Here is a 7,279-nt window from a genome sequence, read left to right on the forward strand (position 1 = left end):
TAGATATAATAGACTTCGTCTGCATCTTCCTCTATCTAACTCTCCTCTCCTGAAATACTCTGCTCCTCCCTGTATCTGAATCTCCTCTCCTGAAATACTCTTCTCCTCCTTCTATCTAAGTCTCCTCTCCTGAAATACTCTGTACTGCTGGATGACTCTGCTCCTTCCTCTATCCAACTCTCCTCTCCTAAAATACTCTGCTGGAGGACTCTGCTCCTTCTTCTATCTAATGCCGCGTACACATGATAAGAATTTGGGTCGGAAAAAGCTATGATGGTTTTTCCGACGGGATTCCGCTCAAGCTTGTCTTGCGTACACACGGTCACACCAAATTCCGACCGTCAAGAACGCGCTGACGTACAATGGGACTAGAAAAAGGAAGCTCAATAGCCACTGCGCCACCCTTTGGGCTCCTTCTGCTAATCTCGTGTTTATCTCGTGTTAGTAGAAGTTTGGTGAGAGACGATTCGCGCTTTTCAGACTCGTGCTTTTTCAGATCGTTTTACCGCTCTTCAGTTTGTGCTTGTGGGTTTGTATCTGTTTTTCAGTGCGTGAAGTCAGTTCGTATCTGTTTTTCAGTGCGTTCTTGTCCGCTCGTTACTGATTTTCAGCTGGATCTTCACAGGCCTTGCTGTTCTTCAGTGCGTTCTGTTTAGTTCGTTCTGACCAGACGACCGTTTTGAAACTATGTTGCGGGTACTTACTCGTCATAGCGTTCGTGCTGTGCAGGGTCTTGGTGTTGGGGTTCTTACTTTGACCCAAGCCCAGTCCATGAACAAGGTGGGGAGGAGTTCATGGACCAAGAATAGGTTACTCCAGCGTGACCAATTCTCTCACATGCCTTTGCTGCGGGAGATCCAGGAGAATAACCCTGATGATTTCAGGAATTTTCTCCGGATGACGGACCCCGTTTTTTCACTGTTTGTTGGCTTTGCTCACCCCTTATATTTTACGAAGCAGGACACCTGCATGCGGCAAGCCATCGCTCCAGAGCAGAGGCTAGTCGCCACGTTGCGGTACTTGGCGACGGGGAGAAGCCTGCAGGACCTCAAGTTATCGACAGGCATCTCCCCCAGGCTCTGGGGATCATTATCCCAGAGACCTGTTCTGCCATCATCCAGGTCCCGTAGAAGGACTATATTAGGGTTAAGTTTTCTCCTTTAACATCACATTATATGTATTTAATGTTTGCTAATGTATTGTATTTCTTTCATTATTCCATAATTACCCTGATTGTAATATGCTGTGAAACATGCATGCTGGAAGCTTTTAATGCTCCTTTTTTGTCCTTCATGCATATTTGCCTTCACTAACCTCCCCAGCATACTATCCTGGGCCCATACACACCTAGCCTAGTCACTTAACAATGTATTTTGTCAGCTTCATTATAGTGTTTTACCCTTAACACCCCCTAAAATGTGTCCAAATGTTATTGTTGTCCTTAAATTCAGGCAGAGTGCCATAGGCTTTTTGTTGGCTCCCAAACTCATTTAGAACCCCCCCCCCTAAAGTTTTTACAATAGGCCATCAGAGGGGGTGAAGAATCTGTTAAGCTGACCTTATACTTTTGTCTTTAAATACTCCTTAAAATAAATGTTATACTGATGTCGGCCAAGAATGTTTGTGTCTAATCTGCTTGCAATGTTTATGTGCAAAATTTACTAAGTTTTTTTTTTTTTTTGGTTTGACTCAACAGTTTCCTTCAATGCCACAGGAATGGCAGACTGTGGCCTCCAAGTTTGCTCATCGTTGGGACTTTCCCAACTGCGGAGGGGAAATCGATGGGAAACACGTCAACATTGTCCCACCACCCCATTCGGGGTCATACTATTTTAACTATAAGGGGTTTCATAGTATCGTGTTGATGGAGGTGGTGTCGGCTTGAGAAGCACATGTAGGAAGGAGCTTAATAAGGTCCAGGCTTCCATGAGATCAGGAGCAGCAGCAGAGGATGAATATGTACCCAGTCTCTGTGGTACTACAACAGGATGCAGTTTCTGGAAGACCAGATGGAAGCCAGGAAATCACTTTCTACACTTTTATCCAGCCTTCCCTCAACCCCAGCTGAGGCTTCCAAGGACCAACCCAGGCCTTCCATCCTGGAAGAAGTTGAGGAGCCCAGCTGGAGTCAGATATAGTATTTCTTAAAATATTTATTGTCCGAAAATGATTGTTGTTAACTAGATGTTATTATTGCTAACAAATTAATGATTTAACAAAAAGTGTTTGACATATCAATAGACAGTAGGGGCCAAAAATGAGTGTGACAAGAATGAAAAATTATGGGGTCAGAATGATAGTCTTTTCTATTTATTAGCGTTCAATTTGCAACAGTCATGAGCTGAAAATTGTGTGTGATTAATGAACCAAAAACTAAAACTATGTCCCTTTTTCATACACAGGAAGACCTCAGCCAGGACGAGGCTCTGGAATGTGGCAGCCAGGAGGAGGCGGGGGTAAGTGTCAGCCAGGAGGTGGCTGGGCCCAGTAGTCTCACCCAATCCCAGGTGCCTCCGCTCCGCCTTACAACAAAAAGGGCCAGGAAGGGGAGTAACTTGGAGGAGGCAGCACTGGGCCTCATTAAGGACACTAATGCGGCCCTGAAAAGCCCCCCCCGATGCTGAAGAGGCCTATGGCTGCTATGTAGCTGCTAAATTTAAGCAAATGGAGGAGGGCCAACGCCCCAGGTGTGAGAAGTTTATTTTTGAGGCCATTCAGAAGGGGTTGAGTGGCCAAATAAGTGATAACATGCACTAATGTGTTCGCCCATCCTCCTCCTCCTCCTCCTGCCACAAGTCCACCTCCAGAGCCACAGCCTCCAAAGAAGGCTGCAGGGAAGCGTGGAGGAAAGGCTGCAGGAAAGACAAGAAATTGATGGCCTGGGTTCAGTCTGGTCTGACAGAAGATGCAGGCTGTTGTAGTACCACAGCCTGGGGACATATATGTCATCTGCTGCTGTTCCTGATCTCTGGGAGTCCAGGACCAGATTGTGCTCCCTATTATATGGACTCCTCAGGCTACCAATTTTATTTTCCAAATAGTTGATGTGTGCCCTGGGGTAGAAAGGCTTTGCAAATACCAGCAGTTTCTCCAGCGTTGCCTTCCTCTTTATTTTGTTATCAGCCAGAATAAATGGAGATATTTTTCTATGAAAATACATGCCTATGTGTTTTTCTTCAAATAGGACAGTTTGTGAGTAGGCAGGTACATTTCAAAAATACAATGTCAAATTAACAAGGGACACCACACCAACCAACCTCCTTGAGCTTTAAAAATACAAGATAATAATGTTGTTGTGTTAACTTGACACACACACAAAAAGAAAAATTAGATGGAGATGACTAGAAAATAATTTCAAAATATTCCAAAAAAAAGTTCTTGATTAAAAGAAAAATGACATTAAAAAATAATTTCAAACTTATTATGGAGATCTGGCTTTAAAAACAAAAAAGATTATTCATGAGATCACGAGAGATAATAAAGAAAGAAGTTTGTGAGAACTCTGTGTGAATATGAGCAGCAAAACAACTTCATTCTTCCAGCATTATAAAGAAGAAGAGAATGCGCTGTATTAAACTATTTAAAAAATGTCAGCATGACGAATGTGCTATGTGCATTACGAATGGTAGTTTTACCATACCGAGCGCTTCCGTCTCGTACTTGAATTTGAGCATGCGTGAGTTTTTGCGCATCAGAATGGCATACACACAAACGCATTTTCTGATAGGAACTTTTTCCGACCGAAAAATTGAGTACCTGCTCTCAATCTTTTGCTGGCAGGAATTCCACCAGCAAAAGTCCGATGGAGCATACACACGGTCGCATTTTCCGACCAAAAGCTCTCATCGGTCTTTTGCTGGCCGAATTTCCGATCGTGTGTACGCGGCATAACTCTCCTCTCCTAAAAAACTCTACTGTGCTGGAGGGCTCTGCTCTTTAGTCTATCTAACTCTCTTCTCTTGAAATACTCTGCACAGCTGGAGGACTCTTCTCCTTCTTCTATCTAACTCTCTTCTCCTGAAGTACTCTGTACAGCTGGAGGACTCTGCTCCTTCTTCCATCTAACTCTCTTCTCCTGAAATACTCTGCACTGCTGGAGGACTCTGCTCCTTCTTCCATCTAACACTCTTCTCCTGAAATACTCTGCACTGCTGGAGGACTCTGCTCCTTCTTCTATCTAACTCTCTTCTCCTGAAGTACTCTGTACAGCTGGAGGACTCTGCTCCTTCTTCCATCTAACTCTCTTCTCCTGAAATACTCTGCACTGCCGGAGGACTCTGCTCCTTCTTCTATCTAACTCTCCTCTCCTGAAATACTCTGCATCTTCCTCTATCTAACTCTCCTCTCCTTCCTTTATCTAACTCTCCTCTCCTGAAATACTCTTCTCCTTCTATCTAACTCTCCTCTCCTGAAATACTCTGTGTTGTTGGAGGACTCTGCTCCTTCCTCTATCTAACCCTCCTCTCCTGAAATACTCTTCTCCTTTTGCCTAACTCCTCTCCTGAAAAACTCTACTCTGCTGGAGGGCTCTGCTTCTTCCTCTATCTAACTCCCCTCTCCTGAAATGCTCTTTTGCTTCTAACTCTCCTCTCCTGAAATACTCTGCACTGCTGGGTGGCTCTGCTCGATCTTCTATCTAACTCTCCTCTCCTGAAATACTCTGCTCCGCCCTGTATTTGAATCTCCTCTCCTGAAATACTCTTCTCCTTATTCTAACTCCCCTCTCCTAAAAAACTCTAATGTGCTGAAGGGCTCTGCTTCTTCGTCTATCTAACGCTTTTCTCCTGAAATACTCTGTTGGAGGACTCTGCTCCTTCCTCTATCTAACTCTCCTCTCCTGAAATACTCTTCTCCTTTTGTCTATCTCCTCTCCTGAAATACTCTTCTCCTTATTCTAACTCCCCTCTCCTAAAAAACTCTAATGTGCTGAAGGGCTCTGCTTCTTCGTCTATCTAACGCTTTTCTCCTGAAATACTCTGTTGGAGGACTCTGCTTCTTCCTCTATCTAACTCTCCTCTCCTGAAATACTCTGCACTACTGGAGGACTCCTCTCCTTCCTCTATAACTCTCTATAAACATTAAAGGGACACTATGATGTTTTTAGTGAGGATTAAAGTCCAGAGTCCCCTGAAGAAATGATAATGCCCCAAAGAAATCGGCGTTTATAAAACAAATGGTGCAGACAAAGACGACAATTTCATATTTGATTTCACATTGTTCTCCTGCTCCGCGCTCTTCTCCTGACATCTGTCCTCCTGCAGCTGGCTGTCCTGCTGAATACATCTCAGAGGGTTCCTGGGATCCTGATTTCCTGAATGATGCTATATGTGGGTGCTCCCAGGTTCCCAGCTCCGCCCTCTGTGGTTCTAAAAAAGTAATGTAAGTCTGGATTGTTCTTTGGCTTTTGGTACAATGACACCCTCATTGTATTATGGAACTTCTCCAGATACCAGGCATTCTTATTGTACCGTGGAACTCCTCTGGATACCAGGCATTCTTATTGTACCGTGGAACTCCTCTAGATACCAGGCATTCTTATTGTACCATGGAACTCCTCTGGATACCAGGCATTCTTATTGTACCATGGAACTCCTCTAGATACCAGGCATTCTTATTGTACCATGGAACTCCTCTGGATACCAGGCATTCTTATTGTACCATGGAACTCCTCTGGATACCAGACAATCTTATTGTACCATGGAACTCCTCTAGATACCAGGCATTCTTATTGTACCATGGAACTCCTCTGGATACCAGGCATTCTTATTGTACCATGGAACTCCTCCAGATACCAGGCATTCTTATTGTACCATGGAACTCCTCTAGATACCAGGCATTCTTATTGTACCATGGAACTCCTCTAGATACCAGGCATTCTTATTGTACCATGGAACTCCTCTGGATACCAGGCATTCTTATTGTACCATGGAACTCTTCTGGATACCAGACAATCTTATTGTACCATGGAACTCCTCTAGATACCAGGCATTCTTATTGTACCATGGAACTCCTCTGGATATCAGGCATTCTTATTGTACCATGGAACTCCTCTAGATATCAGGCATTTTTATTGTACCATGGAACTCCTCCGGATACCAGACAATCTTATTATACCATGGAACTCCTCTAGATACCAGGCATTCTTATTGTACCATGAAACTCCTCTGGATACCAGACATTCTTATTGTACCATGGAACTCCTCTGGATACCAGACAATCTTATTGTACCATGGAACTCCTCTAGATACCAGGCATTCTTATTGTACCATGGAACTCCTCTGGATACCAGGCATTCTTATTGTACCATGGAACTCCTCTAGATACCAGGCATTCTTATTGTACCATGGAACTCCTCCGGATACCAGGCATTCTTATTGTACCATGAAACTCCTCTGGATACCAGGCATTCTTATTGTACCATGGAACTCCTCTGGATACCAGACAATCTTATTGTACCATGGAACTCCTCTAGATACCAGGCATTCTTATTGTACCATGGAACTCCTTTGGATACCAGGCATTCTTATTGTACCATGGAACTCCTCTAGATACCAAGCATTCTTATTGTACCATGGAACTCCTCCGGATACCAGGCATTCTTATTGTACCATGGAACTCCTCTAGATACCAGGCATTCTTATTGTACCATGGAACTCCTCCGGATACCAGGCATTCTTATTGTACCATGGAACTCCTCTGGATACCAGGCATTCTTATTGTACCATGGAACTCCTCTAGATACCAGGCATTCTTATTGTACTATGGAACTCCTCTAGATACCAGGCATTCTTATTGTACCATGGAACTCCTCTGGATACCAGGCATTCTTATTGTACTATGGAACTCCTCCAGATACCAGGCATTCTTATTGTACCATGGAACTCCTCTAGATACCAGGCATTCTTATTGTACCATGGAACTCCTCTAGATACCAGGCATTCTTATTGTACCATGGAACTCCTCTGGATACCAGGCATTCTTATTGTACCATGGAACTCCTCTAGATACCAGGCATTCTTATTGTACCATGGAACTCCTCTAGATACCAGGCATTCTTATTGTACCATGGAACTCCTCTGGATACCAGGCATTCTTATTGTACCATGGAACTCCTCTAGATACCAGGCATTCTTATTGTACCATGGAACTCCTCCAGATACCAGGCATTCTTATTGTACCATGGAACTCCTCTAGATACCAGGCATTCTTATTGTACTATGGAACTCCTCTAGATACCAGGCATTCTTATTGTACCATGGAACTCCTCTGGATACCAGGC

The sequence above is a fragment of the Aquarana catesbeiana genome, linkage group LG13, assembly GCF_042186555.1.
Source record: "Aquarana catesbeiana isolate 2022-GZ linkage group LG13, ASM4218655v1, whole genome shotgun sequence".
Taxonomy (NCBI): domain Eukaryota; kingdom Metazoa; phylum Chordata; class Amphibia; order Anura; family Ranidae; genus Aquarana; species Aquarana catesbeiana.